This window comes from Lipotes vexillifer, unplaced genomic scaffold (assembly GCF_000442215.2).
Source record: "Lipotes vexillifer unplaced genomic scaffold, Lipotes_vexillifer_v1.1 scaffold426, whole genome shotgun sequence".
In the NCBI taxonomy this organism is placed as follows: Eukaryota; Metazoa; Chordata; class Mammalia; order Artiodactyla; family Lipotidae; genus Lipotes; species Lipotes vexillifer.
In genome coordinates this window covers 2,351,962-2,369,743 of record NW_006779491.1, presented here as the reverse complement: position 1 = coordinate 2,369,743, position 17,782 = coordinate 2,351,962, and the positions used below count along the sequence as shown (strand labels likewise).

Here is a 17,782-nt window from a genome sequence, read left to right as displayed (position 1 = left end):
GAAGCAGCCGCATGGCACAGGGATATCGGCTCGGTGCTTTGTGACCGTCTGGGGGGGGGAGGGGGGGGGGGGGGGGGGGGGGGGGGACAAGGAGGAGGCAGAACCCTGCACCCACCTGCACCCAGGAAGCCTGGGGCCTCTCCAGGCTCCTACATTTACAAGCAGGTGTCCTTGGGAGAGTCACTTAACTTCTCTGGGTCTGTCCTCACCTAGGAGCACCTCTGCCTGCCTCACAGGGGTGAATGAAATAATTCGGTGTTATGGAGAGCCTCTTTGCGCAGGGGCTACGGAAGTGAAAAGTCAGAGTCGAGTTCCTTCCCCAAAGAGCTCTCAGCCTACTGAAAGGAGAGGCACAAATAACAGCTCCAAGAGCTAAGTAGAGGCCGAAGCCCAGACTTCAGACTAAGAGGAAGGAGTTCGTTCCCATCCTTGGCATCAGAGTATCGGAGGTAGCAAAGCGGAAGGGCCCGCTCTAGAATCAGACTGCTTTATGAGCTTGACTCCTGGCCGGCCCGCACACTTACTGAGTGATGTTAGGCAGGTTCCTTAACCTCCGTCAGCCTCAGTTTCTCTTTCTGTAACAGCGTCATACCTACCTCCTGACTTGATTGGAACGGAAAGACTTCTGCACCTCATCCAAAGTGTAGCAAACACTTAATAAATGTTGCCTCTCACCACTGTTACTGTTTAGAGTATTGGGACTGAACCTGAAAGGATGAGAAGGGGCCAACAGGCGTGACCGGAGGAGGTCTTGTCAGCAGAGGGGCAGCCTGAACAAAGTCCCAACGATGTGGTCCTTCAGCCCCTGGTTCAAATCCTGCCTCCACCACAGCTTGGCTGCGTGATCTTGGGCAAGAGGTCTAAACCTCAGTTTCTTCATCTGTAAATGGAGGCTAAATATGATTTGTCCTGTCCAGCTCACAGTTATGAGGCTCGAGTGGTTATAAAAGTGTCCTGCACACTTTTATTCCATTCAAGCATCCAATTGTAAGAACCTCTGTGTTGTATTTCACCTGAAAGCCTGCTACTGGACTGGACTGGACGGGGATGGGCAGGGATTGTGTTGTATAGTCTCCAGCGGAAGTGATGAGAATAACGGCTGGGATTTACTGAGCACCTACTGTGTGCTGGGCACTGCTCTAACACTATAAATACGCTGCACTCACTTAATCCTCACAACACACCCAGGGGGCAGATACCACCTCCAATGTAAAGAGAGGAAACTGAGGCACCCATGACCTTCAGTCCTGGGGCACCTCATTTCCAGGCAGAGGACAAGCACGTTGTGAGGGGCCAGAAAACCATGCCCCCTGAGGCAGAGCCTGACAGGCATGGAGAGGGAAAGGTGGGGATGCGCAGAGGCTACTTTCTCATTCCAGCTGGTCTGCTGTGGGGCGGGGGGCACAGACGCGAGGCTGGTAGTGGAGGCTGTCAGGCAGCAGCTGTCCCAGCAAAACAAGAGTGAGCGTTAGTTCGGTAGTGGGTGCTAAAGGGCCCTGCCATGCGGCTCTTCATGTGATTAAGATGAGGCTGATCCTTCCTGTGAGGGGTGTTGGGAGGGTGTTCCTGCCAAATGCCACTGGACCAGCATCTTACCATCCCCTCTTTACTGGAGGCTGCATCTGGGTTTTCCTTGAAGAAACCAACCTTTATGCACTGGCAATCCTTGAGGTTTGAGAGGGTGTCCAGGGTAGGCACACAGTCCACCTTTCCCCAGTCAAACCTACCTTTTTTGATTGGTTCAGGGGTGGACACTTAAATCAAGTCTATGCATGCAGAAGCAGATTCACTGGAGCTGCTAGGAAAAAGAGCCCTCTTTCCACTGGGGGTTAGTAAGCTAAAAGGCTGTAAGCCCAGGACTACTAGTGACCATCTTGACACCATGTAGGAAAAGCCAGCCAGAGTAAGCCCACACAGAGGACTGCAGACACAAGATATGAAGACAGACATATTCTTGACATCATTTGAGTATCTGGATCAAGCTGTGCCTGAGTCCCTTAACCTTTCATAAGTTCCTTTTTCCACATAAGTCAGTACGTTTGAGTTGGATTTCTGGCATTTACAGTTGAAAGTGTTCTGACTGGTACACACACCATGGAGGGAGACAGGACCGGAGGCCCTTCCAAGGTGCCAGATACACAGAGTAAAGAGGGACTGAAATGCTGAGCATGGGATAAAGTTCAAACTCCTTAGCAAGGCCCACAAGACCTCCTCTGGTCTGTCCTGCCCTAAAGGTCTGTAGAGCATGATGGTGTCAGCCCCAGAGAACCTTTCCTTCATGGTTCTCCTGCTGCCCCAGCGCAGTGATGTTTCCTCACCAGTAAAGGTGCACAGCACTGCTCACTTACACTAGAGTGTGTACCCATCACCCAGCTTCAGCAAGTACCAACACATGGCCAATACTCGTTCATTCCTTCTTCCACATTATTTTCTTGGCATCTATTAAAAGAAATCCAAGACATCATAGCATTTCAGCTTACGCACTTCTGCATTTATTTCCAACAGATAAAGACTTTTAAACTCTTAGAGTTTTTAATAAAATTGCATTAACTTTATAGATTAATTTGAGGAGGATATTAAGACTTCCATCCATGAATATAGTGTATTTCTCCATATATTTATGTCTTCTTTTATGTCCCTTAATATGATTTTATAATTTTCTCTATAAAGGTCTAGTATATCATTAAATTTCTCCCCCCAATAGGTGTATTATAGTTTTGTGGCTATTTTGAATGGATTCTTCGCATTCTAGTTGTAACCTTATTTTATTTCCTTTCAAAAATCAACTTTATTTACATACAATAAAATACACCTTTATTCCCATACAATATAGCACACTCAGTTTAAGTGCATGGTTCAATTAGTTTTGACAAATGTATATACCCGAGTAATTACCACCATAATCAAGATATAAAATATTTCTATCACTCCTAAAAGTTCACACCCTTCTACAATCAGTTTCCACCCTCAGACCCCGGCAACCACTGATCTGCTTTCTGTCAGTATAGATTAGTTTTGCCTGCTCTAGAATGTTCCATACAAATGAAATCATACAGTATGGGTCTGTCTTTTTTCATTCAGCATAATGTTTTGAAATTAATCCATTTTATTGTATGTCAGATAAGGATTTTTATTTTACCCAAGCACAATACCACTATGTAATACATAATTATACCTAAAATGTTTAGCAATAATTTCTTTTTTAAAAAATTTTTAAAAATTTATGTATTTATTTTTTTTGGCTGCGTTGTGTCTTTGTTGCTGCACGTGGGCCTCCTCTAGCTGCAGTGAGCGGGAGCCACTCTTCATTGCGGTGCGTGGGCTTCTCACGGAGGTGGCTTCTCTTGTTGCAGAGCACGGGCTCCAGGCGTGGGGGCTTCAGTAGTTGTGGCGCACGGGCCCAGTTGCTCCGCAGTATGTGGGATCTTCCCCTACCAGGGCTCAAACCCGTGTCCCCTGTGTTGGCAGGCGGATTCCTAACCACTGCGCCGCCAGGGACGCTCTCTTATTTTTTTAAAAAAATTTATTTATTTAATTTTACTTTTGGCTGCGTCGGGTCTTAATGGCGGCACGTGGGATCTTCCTTGCGGCATGCAGGATCTTTCGTTGCAGTGCGCGGGCTTCTCTCTAGTTGTGGTGTGCATGCTCAGTATTTGCGGTGTGTGGGCTTAGTTACCCTGCGGCATGTGGGATCTAGTTCCCCAACTAGGTAACGAACCCGCGTCCCCTGCACTGGAAGGCGGATTTTTAACCACTGGACCACCAGGGAAGTCCCTAGCAATAATTTCTTAACATCATCTAATTCCCAATTTATGTTCAAATCTCCATGATTACGTAAAAAGAGAAAAAAAAAAAGAAAAAAAGAACCCAGAAGTGACTCTTAACATCACCAAAAGTAGGACACCCAGATATAACGTGCCTCCCATAAAATGATATAATAAGTATGTAGCATCACTTTTGCAGTATTCTTGCCAAAATCATCACCATCATCATCATCATCATCACCAGCCAGAATCTAATGGAGCCTCTAGATCTAGCTATTAGTTTATAGGAAATAAAAAGGATAGAAGACCAGGTTAAACAATACCAGGAGAAAGCAATTACCTAAATCTATAATGTAGAAAATTTTATAGGATAAACGATCTGGCTTCAACAAATAAATGGCATTAAAAGGAGGGGAAATATTTTTTAAAAGCCTTAAGAAACATATCAGCTAACTGTAACATGTGAACTTTCTTTGGATCCTGATTCAAACGAATCAACTTTAAAAGGAGATTTTTTTTTTTTTTTAAGCATGAGTTTTAAAGCAGGGAGACCCTGGTTTGTTTATTTATTTATTTATTTATTTATTTTTGTCTGCATTGGGTCTTCGTTGCTGCGCGTGGGCTTTCTATAGTTGCAGTGAGTGGGGGCTACTTTTTGTCGCAGTGTTCAGCCTTCCCATTGTGGTGGTTTCTCTTGCTGCAGAGCACGGGCTCTAGGTGCACAAACTTCAGTAGTTGTGGCTTGCCAGCTCTAGAGCTCAGGCTCAGTAGTTGTGGCACATGGGCTTAGCTGCTCTGTGGCACGTGGGACCTTCCCGGACCAGGGCTCAAACCCATGTCCCCTGCATTGGCAGGCGGATTCTTAACCACTGTGCCACCAGGGAAGTCCCTAAAAGTAGATTTTTAAAAATTAGGTTCTGTCACTTACAACCAAGAGTCCTGAATGCTCCAAGCAGCACTAGGTCCTTGGTGCTGCACCAACATTCCATCACTGAAGAGTCTCAAGAACTCTGTGATGTGTTTTATTGTCCCTCTTTTACAGACGACCAAAATGAGGCTCACAGGCAGTAAATGACCGACCCACAGTCACACAAACTGGGATCCAAATACATGTCTGGCTGACCCTTGAAACCCATGAGTCCATTCACGGTTTCCAGCTGTTTTGCCGAAAGCCTGCTTTCGGTTTTAAGGTTCGTTGGATTTGTTGACAAAATAACTACCCGTTTCACACAAATAAACAGCTTTAATCAATTCTTTAATGAAAGGTGATTTAACTTAATTTTAATATACAATCTTTAGAAGGAAAGGAACAAGAATATTAGAGAAACATAACAGGGTATATACATCACCGAATTGCGCCGACACCTACTTCCAGATCCAAATAACAGCTGGGAAGTCCCAAGTGACAGCAATCTGGAGCCCCAGTTGGGAAGGGTCCCGGGCGGTTCGTACACCCCACGGGTGAGACTTCAGATTGGAGTTCTGGGGGCTTCCGTTTATAATTCCAGGCCGCAAACTGATATGATCAGTTTGCGTGCAAAAATGCAGCTCTGAGTTTACTTTAATAATGCTGTTGGCTTCACCATGTGGGTCACAAGATTTTCCAGACCCTGGGGGACTGGCCAGGTCCCCAGGGCTCAAGAAATTCCAAGACCCACTCCTTTTCTTATTGTAAGCGCTGCTTGACTTGCTAGCAGCAATAGTTGGGTGTGCAAGCAAGCCCGCAGTCCAGGCAGGGTCACAGGTCGGTCAGAGGCCTGCTTCTGCCTCTGAAGCCTGAACAAGACTGCTTTATTAATTTTCCCAACACCAGTCGACCTCTCGAAGCAGAGGAGGGCACAAAAGCCAAGAGCAGTGGGATCTGGAGGGCGAAGCAGGATTGAAGCATGGTCCGTAGATGGTGGTGGAATGGGTGAATGAAATTACACTTATACTGGGTCTTGAGTAAGAATTTGCCAAGCAGAGAAGAGAGAGGAAGAAAAGCAAGGAAGGGACGATGACGTTTTAAGGGAATGGTGAGCTCTTCGCCATGGCTGGAGCTCAGGTGCTTGGGATGAAGGGGAAAGTGGTAAAGCTGGGAAAACCCCCAGGAGGCAGCTCATGTGGGACCTCAAGCTGTGTCTTCTCAAGGAGTTTGCTCCCTACGCAAGTCTCTGAGTAAAGAAGTGACAGGGTCTCATTTGCAAGAAGTTACTCTGACAGCCTGGACCCTGCCCCTGTGGCCTCCAGGCCTTCTCACAGTTGTGGTCCTCCATCCACCTTCAGGCTCCGCTGTGACCCACATTCAGGAACCATCCCGGCCTTAAGCAGGAGGCACATAAACATGCCTTGTCCACAGGCTCAGGTCTAAGCCAACCTTCTCACTTCTCACCAGCCACCTACTCAGGCTGCCTTCCTTACCTTTATGAGATGATCACTGCTCCTATTTTATGGAGAAAAGAGGCAAGAGTTCTTTCAACCCCTTTACTCCTAACAGCAACAACATCTCCAGCTCCTAGAAACAACCATAGACTGTCATTACAAAGGAGGTGTCCTCCTAGGGCCCAAGGCTGATGCCTCCCTCTTGGGACACATTCCTTCCCACTTCCTCAGTGACCTCACTCCATCGTTTAACCCCTTTCTCCTGCACTGCCAAGTTCTCCTCTCCACAGACCCTCTCTCTTCAGTATCTAAAAACAAGCTGAGTTCCCCTGTGTCTTTGGGGGAACCTCTCTCAACTTGGCAACCTCAAACCACTTCCCTATCTCTGTCTTACCGTTCACAATCAAGTTTCTTGAAAGAGTTGTTTACACTTATTGTCTTCACTTCCTCATTTCCTACTTAGTCTCATGAGTCTGGCTTCTGTTCCCACCTTTCCGCACAGACGTGCCCTTGCCTCAGCCACCAGTGATCTCCTGATCATTACATCAAATGAGCACATTCTGGTGATCATCTGATGCTACCTACCACTCCCTTCCCCTAGAATCTTTCCTTTCTTTTGTGTCTGGGCCCCACCATCTCCTGGTTCCCTTCTTTGCTCTGCAGTTTTCTCTCAGTCCCCTGCAGGGTGTCTCTCCCTTTGCTTAACACACTGTCTGTAGGATGCTCCCCAGGACACCACCTCTTCCAATGCACCCAATCTCCCTACACCATCTCTTCCACATCCACAAGTTCAAACTTTGACAGTCCCCAGTCTGTCTCTGTGGCTCAGTCCTACTGCCTGTGCTCCCTAGTTCTGACTAGCAACTCCATGGCTCGACCGGCGTGTCCCATTAGGACCTCAGGGAGAGCCTCACAAGAGGAGAAAGTCTTGACCTTGAATCTCTCCCTTTCTCTCCATGCCCACAACCACCGCCTGAGCTGTGCTGCTTGGACCATTGTGCTAGCTCCCTGACCGATCGCCTTATTCTGATTCGTCTTCTACCAGGGCCTGGTTTCGTGGAAGACAATTTTTCCACAGACCGGGGCGGGAGGGGATGGTTTTGGGATGATTCAAGCACATTACATTTATTGTGCACTTTATTTCTATTACTTAAATTATTGTAATACATAATAAAATAATTATACAACTCACCATAATGCTGACAGGAGGCGGAGCTTAGGCGGTAATGTGAGCCACGGGGAGCGGCTTTAAATACAGATGGAGCTTCACTCGCTTGCCCTCCGCTCAACTCCTGCTGTGCAGCCCGGTTCCTAACAGGCCATGGACCGGTACCAGTCCATGGTCCAGGGGTTGCGGACCCCTGATGTACAGCATCACTAGGGTCACCTCCCCAGTCACACTATGCCTACCTTACAAAACGCTACCAGCTCCCGAACATTTCTGGGAAAACACTGAAACTCCCTCAGCATGGCATCAAAAGCCCTTCATCATCTTCTCCCATCCACCCTTCTGGCCTTGCTCTTCATCATCACCCAAGCTCAACATGCTCCCTCATTCCTCTGGTCCAGAGGCTGAGCTCTCAGATGTCTACAAGGGAATGAGTGGAGGTGGGTGTTCCAGTTACCCGTATGGAGTAAACCATTCCAAAACTTTGTGACTTAAAATGACAACTGCTTTATTAGCTCTCATTATTTTAGAGTTTGGAAAGGGAGTGTCCTGAGAGAATGCTCCAAGAGGATAGGCCTGTGATTTGCATAGGGTTACTTCCACCACATTCTTTTAGTTAAGCAGTTACAGGACCAGCCCAGATCCCAGGAGAGGGAAAATTAACTCCTCCTTTGATGCGGAGAGTTACAAAGGATTTGCAGCCATCTTTAAGCCACCATGGGTAACACGAATTGCTGATGCAGGCCAGGTGAGTTCTAATAGGGACTGGAGGGACTGCAGCTGCTCTAGCCCTTTGTCACTGGGCAAGAATGAGGGCACTGTGTAGCTAAACCTTCTGGTGCTTCTGGTTTTCCAAGACAAGTTAGAAATATGGATTTTTAAATGAAAGCTCTAGATCTTTTTATATCGGCAACCAATTCAAAAATTTCTAAAAATGTTAGATGAGCAAAATTAAATATATCTTTGGGGCTTCCCTGGTGGCGCAGTGGTTAAGAATCCACCTGCCAATGCAGGGGACACGGGTTCGAGCCCTGGTTTGGGAAGATCCCACATGCCGCAGAGCAACTAAGCCCATGCGCCACAACTGCTGAAGCCTGTGCACCTAGAGCCCGTGCTCCACAACAAGAGAAGCCACCCAATGAGAAACCCGCTCACTGCAACGAAGAGTGGCCCCCACTCGCCGCAACTAGAGGAGGTCCCCGCACAGCAACCAAGACGCAGAGAAAAAAATATATATATATATATATATATATATATATATATATATACATATCTTTCATTTGGATGTGGTTTTTCTGGCCAACAATATTTCTGGACTCTATTCTTTGCCTTTGGCGCAGGCCTGCAATGTCTTAGTCCTTGTTTGCTACCAAATTCTTATGTACTCTGCTTATCCTTTAAGACTCAGGTCAGAGTTTCCTTCTCTGTGAAGCCTTCCCTCATACCTCCCTCCCTGACACAGCCACTCCTCAAATGGTTTCTTTTCTCCCCTGTACTAGTGGCTCCTGATGCATCCCTCTCTCACAGTAATTAGTACATTGGATAGTAATTGTTTACAGGTCCAGCTCTTCCACCAGACTGCCAGGCACAGGGCCCAACTCGTGGTTGGCATTCGATAAACAACACTTCTTTCTTTCCCAATGCTGCTAATCAACCGGCAACTCTTTTTTTTTTTTTTAACACCTTTTTTGGAGTATAATTGCTTTATAATGGTGTGTTAGTTTCTGTTGTACAACAAAGTGAATCAGCTATACATATACATACATCCCCATATCTCCTCTTCCTTCTTGGGTCTCCCTCCCTCCCTCCCTCAACCAGCAACTCTTTTCTGCTCTGCTGACACCAGTTTCTTTCCTGACTGATACATCCTCCGTCCCAACTGCCGTTACAGTAAGTCCCCTACATATGAACCTTCAAGTTGTGAACTTTCAAAGATTCAAACACGTGTTCGCATGTCCAATCACGTAAGTTAGTTCACGTGAAACTGCAGCTTGCCCTCTGTCTCCTATTGCTGACAATCTTTCAGCTCTATCATCTCTTCCCTCTTTTCCCTTCTCTAGTCAGTAACTCTTCTTGCCTGTTCACTCGATGCCAGCCCCTGTATACCAGCTGTTGTACTGTACTACTGTACTTTTCAAGGTACTGTATTGTAATATTAAAAATGTTTTATTTTTTGTGTATTGTTTGTGTTAAAAGTATTATAAAACTATTACAGTACAGCACTATATAGCCGATTGTGTTAGTTGGGTACCTAAGGCTAACTTTGTTGGACTTACAAACGCTCTCAGGACAGAGCTTGTTCCTATATAGGGGACTTACTGTACTCTAGTTCAACCCCTCCTCACTTCTGCCCAGAATGATTCCAAGAGACTCTAACAAGTCTCTCCAGCTCCAGCTCCTCTGTTGCTCCAATCCCTGCCCCTCAGCCAGACTCCTCCCTAATGCACAGATCTGACCATGTCAACCCCCTACTCAAATGTTTTAAGATTCCTCCTTTGTTCCTCCGAATAAAATTCAAACTCTGTGGACAGGGTTAGTGGATGGAGGTTTTGTGCCTCTTCAGCCCAGCTGGTTCAGGGGTAGAAGCAGGGCCATTTAATGTCTGCCTTGGGTCTTTTTCTGGAACTGCTGGTTGCCATTTCTGTCTCCATGTGGGGAAAGACTTCCTGAGAATGAAGCTGACAGGAAAAAACCAAGTGGGAATGAGGAGTTGGGGAGAGAGAGAGAGAGACACAGAGGAGGAGAGAGAAGAGGAGAGATTGATTTTTTTTTTTTTTTTTTTTTTTTTTTTTTTTTTTTTTTTTTTTTTTTTTTTTTTTTTTTTTTGTGGTACGCGGGCCTCTCACTGTTGTGGCCTCTCCCGTTGCAGAGCAACAGGCTCCGGACACGCAGGCTCAGCGGCCACGGCTCACGGGCCCAGCCACTCCGCAGCATTTGGGAATCTTCCCGGCCCGGGGCACGAACCCGTGTCCCCTGCGTCAGCAGGTGGACTCTCAACCACTGCACCACCAGGGAAGCCTGAGAGATTGATTTGATGACCTTGCTGAGCCCCTCGATGTAGTTTCGCATGATGCCAGGTTCATCCCAGGCTTTCCCAGTTCTCAAAGTCAAGGTGAGATCAACAGCCCGCTGGCTAGACTTGGGGGCCTCGTATGACTGGTCTGAAAAGCAGAATAGATACGCACATAAAACAAGGGCATTCATCAAAGAATGCCCACATTGATTCATTTCAACCATGCTGCATTTTCAGAGAACCACACCCACCACTGATCCACTTCCATTTTGGAATTGACAAACCAAGCTCATCACACGTGACCTCTAAGGAGAATTTTATTCCAAAGCCTCACCAACCGTAGGTAGGGTCTCTCCACGTGACACAAATTTCTCCTATAGCCTCCCTTGGGAGCTCTGCAATAGGATCTTGGGACATTAATACTAGAAGGGATCTTAGTCCAGCTGCCTCTTTTTGTGGGTAATGAAACCAAGACCCAGAGACCACAGTTAATTAGACAGAGTCAGAGTCTGTGCTGTGGGTGTGGATTCCCACAGTACAATGTTACCAAGTTTGAGACAAGATCTTTGTCTCTTTTTCACACCCAGCTGCAGCTTAGACACAAAAAAGACACCCAGTCTTCAGGCTTTTTCAAAGACCCATAAGGTGTCCTGCTTCCTTGCTTATGGTAGATAAAAACAAACAGTGAAAGAAAAGGGGGTGCACTAGCTATTGAGTAAACTATTTTTTTCACTTCATATGCGGCTATTTCTGAACCCATTTCCTTTTATCTATGTCCAGATTTTACTCTCATATTTATACAGCATCAGAGCATCTGTTTCAAACTGTAAGCAAGGAGTTTGTCATTATTAGCCACGTCTCTTCGGGTTACAAGTTACAGAAACCCAGCTTAAATCAATATAAGCCAAAAAATAAAAAATAAAAAAAGGAATTTAGGGGTTCACACAACTGACAAGTCCAGAGACTGAATCCAGTTGCTCAAATGATGCTTTTAAGATCATCAGGATTCTCTTTCTTCTTTCTTATGTGTTTAATTCTTGGGCAGGTTCTCTCCATTGATACCAAAGACGACCACCAGAGCTCCAGGTTTATAACTTAACAGATGGGCAACCCTGGAAAAAGAGAGATTCTCTTTCCCAGCAAAAGTCATGAACAGACTCTCATGGGACCAACCTGGGTCACTTATCCATTCTTGAACCAACCCCTGTGGCCAGAGGGATGGAATAGACTGAGTGGCCAAGTCTCAGTCAAGTGCCTATTTCTCAGGTTGGGACGGTGGAGTCAACAATGTTCAAAGGACTGGGACTGAGAACAGGGGCTTAGACCAATCATTTAAAATAGAATGAATGTTGGGATGCAAGTATGACCACTACAGTTCCCCAAGTAAAATCAGGGCAGAAGGAAGACTAGCACTTAGCAGGCAAAAATACAGACTAAACTGCATGATTTAGGCAGCTTTTATTACTCAATCACCTATGTTTCTGATGATATAGGAGTCTTACGGTACATATATATCAGGGTAATAAGATTTTGAATGATAGTTACCAAGGTTGTTTTTATGTTCTTCTCTGAGTTGCAGAAATGCATGTGAGCTGTTTTCCATTGCTAGAAGGCAATATATATGCTAATTGCCGTATTTCAAAGCTGGAAGGAACCATTTTATTGGAAGAAATTAAGGGCCTGGAATTCCCTAGTGGTCCAGTGGTTAAGACTCCGCGCCGCCACTGCAGGGGGCACAGTTTGATCCCTGGTCAGGGAAATAAGACCGCAAGTGGCACGGAGTGGCACCCAGTAATGTAGCGGCAGAGTCCAGTAACCAAGTTAATGGTTTTTCTCACCACATTGCAGCTGTTTCTGATGGCCAAGGAGATATCTGCTGTTTTTGCCTGATTGTCATCTATTCTCTAGTCTATAATAGGAACTAGAATTTCCTTTGGAAGTCTGTAGTGATGATATGATCGTTGCCTACCTAACTTCCATTTCATTTCAATGACTAGTCTAACTCAATCAGGGAAATCCTATTCCTGTGCCAGTAACTGGTTCAAAGATGGACATTTGCCTCAAACTGGCCAATGAGACCAGAAGAAGTCATTAGCAGGTGCTTCATGTAAAGATTTCCTTGCTCATAAAAAAAGATACACTGGGGCTTCCCTGGTGGCGCAGTGGTTGAGAGTCCGCCTGCCGATGCAGGGGACATGGGTTTGTGCCCCAGTCCGGGAAGATCCCACATGCCGCGGAGCGGCTGGGCCCGTGAGCTATGGCCGCTGAGCCTGCGCGTCCGGAGCCTGTGCTCCACAGTGGGAGAGGCCACAACAGTGGGAGGCCCGCGGACCGCAAAAAAAAAAAAAAAAAAAAAAAAAATATATACACTGGTGATCACTTTCTTCCAAAACGTGTGATTATCTAACTCTTTTATTATAGGCACCCTCCTGGATGCAAAATGGAATCTCTTTGTTCTTTTTATTTGCATTTCCCTAATGACTAATGATTTTATCTTTCCACGTGCTCATTGGCCATCTGTATATTTTCTTTGGAGGAATGTCTATTCAGATCCTTTGTCTACTTTCAGTTGGGTTGTCGTTTTAATACTGAATTTTAGGGTTTCCCTGGTGGTGCAGTGGTTGAGAATCCACCTGCCAGTGTAGGGGACATGGGTTCGATCCCTGGTCCGGGAAGATTCCACATGCCGCGGAGCAACTAAGCCCATGCACCACGACTACTGAGCCTGTGCTCTAGAGCCCGTGAGCCACAACTACTGAGCCCGCGTGCTGCAACTACTGAAGCCCATGCACCTAGAGCCTGTGCTCCACAAAGGGAAAAGCTACCGCAATGAGAAGCCCGTGCACTACAATGAAGAGTAGCCCCTGCTCGCTGCAACTAGAGAAAGCCCACGTGCAGCAATGAAGATCCAACACAGGGCTTCCCTGGTGGCGCAGTGGTTGAGAGTCCGCCTGCCAATGCAGGGGACACGGGTTCGTGCCCTGGTCCGGGAGGATCCCACATGCCGTGGAGCAGCTGGGCCCATGAGCCACGGCCGCTGAGCCTGTGCTCTGCAGCGGGAGAGGCCACAGCAGTGAGAGCAGTGAGAGGCCCGCGTACCGCAAAAAAAAAAAAAAAAAAAAAAAAAGATCCAACACAGCTAAATAAATAAATAAAAAATACTGAATTGTATTTTATATATATAGTTCTTTATATATTTTGGATATAATTCCTATATAAGATGTACAATTTGCAAATATTTTATTCTGTGAGTTGTTTTTCACTCTCTTGATGGTAGTTTTTGTCTTTCTAGGACTTTGTCCATTCCATCTAAGCTATCTAATTTATTGGCATATAATTGTTCATAGTATTCCTTTATAATCCTTTTTATTTATGTAGTTGGTAGTAATGTCCCCCAAGGTATCTAATGAGAAATTGGCTTCAATTAAATGGAAGCTGAAATAAATCATTTGAACCTAAAATAACTTTTGAGGGGGTCAGATACTATGTTTTAAGTCTCTTTCATTTTGCTGACAAGAAAAGCTACCTGCAAAAAATGGAATCCAGAAATTAACTAATCAGGTTAAGCAAAAACTTTACATATGGCCTGTCCGGAAAAGGCAAATCCATAGAACAAAAATTGGATTAATGGTTGCCAGGGACATGGGGTCTGGGCAGGGGATGGAGAGTAACTCCTTATGAGTATAGATTTTTCTTTTTCTTGGAGATGAAAATGTTCTGGAATTAGTGGTGATTGATGCACAACTTTGTGAATATACTAAGGACTAAAACCACTGAAATGCACACTTTAAAAAGGTAAACTTTATATAATATATAGTATATTTCAAGAATGCTGTTTTTTTAAAAAAGATTATATGTGGCCTTACTCTAATTTTCCTAATGTTAAGGAATTAAATGCTATATTTTTCTACCATTCAATGAAAAGAGATAAGGGCTTTTTGCTGGGCAAAAAAAATAACTTATTTTATTGCCCCTCTAAAATAGAAACCTTTTTTTTTTTTTTTTTTTTTTGCGGTATGTGGGCCTCTCACTGCTGTGGCCTCTCCCATTGTGGAGCACAGGCTCCGGACGAGCAGGCTCAACGGCCATGGCTCACGGGCCCAGCCGCTCCACGGCATGTGGGATCTTCCCAGACCGGGGCACGAACCCGTATCCCCTGCATCGGCAGGCGGACTCTCAACCACTGCGCCACCAGGGAAGCCCTAGAAACCTTTTTTTAAACAAGAATTGTGAAATATATTTTAATAATTATGAGAAATTATTAATCACAGTTAGTGTAGGAGTTTAATGATATTTCATTAATTTTACTCCTTCATCATTTCAGATGATCCTGATTTACCATGACATTTGTGAGATTTCCCATTCAAAATTTCTTTTCTTCCTTCAAACTGTAAAAAGCTGATACAGCTTTTAGTTTTTGAGATAGTCAACACAATTTTCTATCTTCCTTCTGCAAAGTTAAAAAAACAAGTTTAATTAAAACAACAAAAACAGTACCTATGACATTTTCTAGACCTAAACATATCTTAGAACTTTGTTCATATTTCACAACTACTGCATGGCACTATTTTGTATTGGCCTTGCCAACATTCCAAAAACTGGTTTTCTCCTGAAGTTTCTATCGCAAAGACTCAACTAAGAAAACAGAGTGTGTTCCCTGAGTCTGGCCTCGACCATCTGAGGACCTGGATGTGGACTGACATCAGCTCACCTCCCCCTCAGGGTCAGACGGTGACAAGGAGTATGAGAAGTGGGGCCTTGGCATCTACCTGAGTCTGAAGGGTCTGTCACAAAAGGTGGTTCAGGTGGTTCTCTTGCTCCTTGGCATTTGAAGCACCTCTTTTAATGTTCAGCCACAGAATAGTAAAGAATTACATATTTAATGTTTTCATAATTAAGCATTTTAATCTCAGTAGTAATACATGCTAATTGTATATTAAATCCCAAAAGATACATAAAGAAAAAGTCATTTCAACAGTAACCCTCCATTCCCATTGCCCTCAGGTAAACTATGTCAACAATTTGATGTGTTTTCCTGCACACCTGGCAAAGAATATGCTAAGTGTGGCTGTTTCCCAGAGAGCCAAAGAAAGTCTTGGATAACATAAGCACGCAAAGGAGCCTAGAAAAGAGAATAAAAAGGAACAGTCAGTGGACTGCAAACGGGCCCGAGAAATCTTTTGGGGGGGTGATGAAATCGTTCTAACGTCAGTTTGTGGTAATTGAACCGCACAACTCCATAAATTTACTAAAAGTCATTAAATTGTGCACATAAAATGGGTGAATGTAAATTATACCTCATTAAAGCTGGGATGTTTTGTTTGTTTGTTTGTTTGTTTTGTTTTGGCTGCCGTTTTGTTGTTGTCTTGTTTTTTAAATAGCCAGGAAGATAGGAAGAAAACCAGGGTCTGGTTTTCTCTGTGAGCAGAGGTCTGTGCCCTTTAGAACCTACCTAGACACCCATGGCAGGCAGAATAACGCCCCTGCAAGGATGTCCACACCTAATCCCTGGAACCTGTGATGTGTTCCCTGACATAGATAAAAGGACTTTGCAGGTGTGATTGAGTTTACAGACCTTAAAATAGGGAGAGTAACCTGGATTATTCAAGTGAACCCAATCAAATCACCTGATTCCTTAAAAGCAGTGAACTTTCTCCAGCTGGAAGCAATAGAGATGCTGCAGAAGAAGGCGGAGATTCGCCAGCCACTGCTGGCTCTGGGATGACCGGGCTCTGCGCACACGCACTAGTGAGGCCCCTAGGAGGCCAGGGCGGCCCCCAGGTGAAGCAGCAAGGAAGTGGGGACCCCAGTCCCACCTACAACCACAAGCAGCTAGATTCCGCCAACAGCCTGAATAAGTGGATTCTTCCCAGCACCTCCCCACCGGCATCCAGCCAGCCAGCACCTTGACTTCAGCCCATAGATCCCAGAGCAGAGAAACCACTTGGGCCGACCTGGATTTCTTTGCTACAGAACTGTGAGGCTGGAGATGTGGGTTGTCTTAAGTCTCTAAGTTTGCGGTCATTTGTTAGGGTAGCAATAGAAAACTAATACAATACCGAAATTATAAATCAGATGTCAGACCCCACTTCAAACCTTTTAATGACTTTTTGTTGTCTAAAACCAAACAAAGTCTAGACTCCTTAATGCAGAACGTGTGGCCCTCCATGACCTGACCCCCACCCCACCCTGACTCACTCATAAGCTAGAGGCTGTTCTCCCACCTGCACACACCCTGCTACCTCTCACCTCCCTTCCTCTCCGTAGTATGACCTTCTCATTTTCTTGGACTAAACCTAGGCATCACCTATTTCAGGAAGACTCTCCGATCTGTGCTCCATAGCACTTGCTGAATGGTTACTTCATTATAATACAATATAATAATAATAATAATGACATACTTACAAAGTATTACAATGAACCATTTACTGCATGGACCCCCGCTTAGGCTGTAACTTCCTCCAGGGCAGGATCAAATCTTATTCATCTTTGCTTCCCGGGTGCCCTCTACGGTGGATGCTCCATAAATATTATTTACATGTCCCATTTTATTACAATATTTATTTATTTATTTGGCTGTGCTGGGTCTTACCTGCGGCACGTGGGATCTTCGTTGACGCATGCAGGATCTTCAGTTGCGGCACGCGGGATCTAGTTTCCCGACCAGGGATTGAACCTGGGCCCCCTGCTTTGGGAGCACGGAGTCTTAACCACTGGACCACCAGGAAGGTCCCTACATGTCCCATTTGGAAGAAAAAGCTTTGGTAACTAATAAAGAAGTTCATTAATCTACAAGGAGGTTAGATCGTGTGGGCCGCTCCCATGTCCATTCATTTGTAAGGAAGTAAGTGGGAGTTCGGCTGTGTTCCCTAGTTTATTTCCATGAAACAGGACTGTGTATCAGACCTCAAACTTTAGAACAAGCTCCTTGATCCTCCTCGCAGCTAATGTTTTATAGATACTATTGTTGACATCCGTGGCAGAAGGAAACCTCCTTCCTTGATATTTCGGTGTTAGTGGGAAATCCTCGCAGCTACACGTGTCCACACTTGCCACCTGGTTACTCACTTGGATATTGGCTATGTCAGAAGGGCCTTGACGTATGAAACTACCAGAGTCAGGTGACTGAAGTTTCCGAACAGTACCTTCACCAACCTTTGCCTGTTTTCCTAGTGAATATCAAGCTAATAGGTCTTAGAGGCATTTGCCAATCACTTTTCCTCTTCTCTTGATGATAAATGTCAATGACACATTTTTGCACTTTGCATTTTGGATCTTTGTTCTTCAGAATGGATTTCTCTTGGGGAAAAATTCATCCCATGTATGCAAGACCATTCACCATTTTTTTATGACCTATTTATTGCTACTACCACATTTTCTAACTAGGATTTTTTTTTAATGTCACTGCCATTTTGTCTTTTTCTAATTAATTAACTTATTTATTTTGGCTGCATTGGGTCTTCGTTGCTGCGCACG

At 45.0% G+C, this 17,782-nt stretch overlaps 1 non-coding gene across 1 annotated transcript; it reads right to left on the bottom strand.

Annotated features, from left to right (window-relative positions):
* Positions 1-16,961: 16,961 nt before the first annotated feature.
* TRNAW-CCA (transfer RNA tryptophan (anticodon CCA)) lies at positions 16,962-17,034 on the bottom strand. Its single transcript has one exon. It is a non-coding gene; the product is annotated as a tRNA-Trp (tRNA).
* Positions 17,035-17,782: the final 748 nt, after the last annotated feature.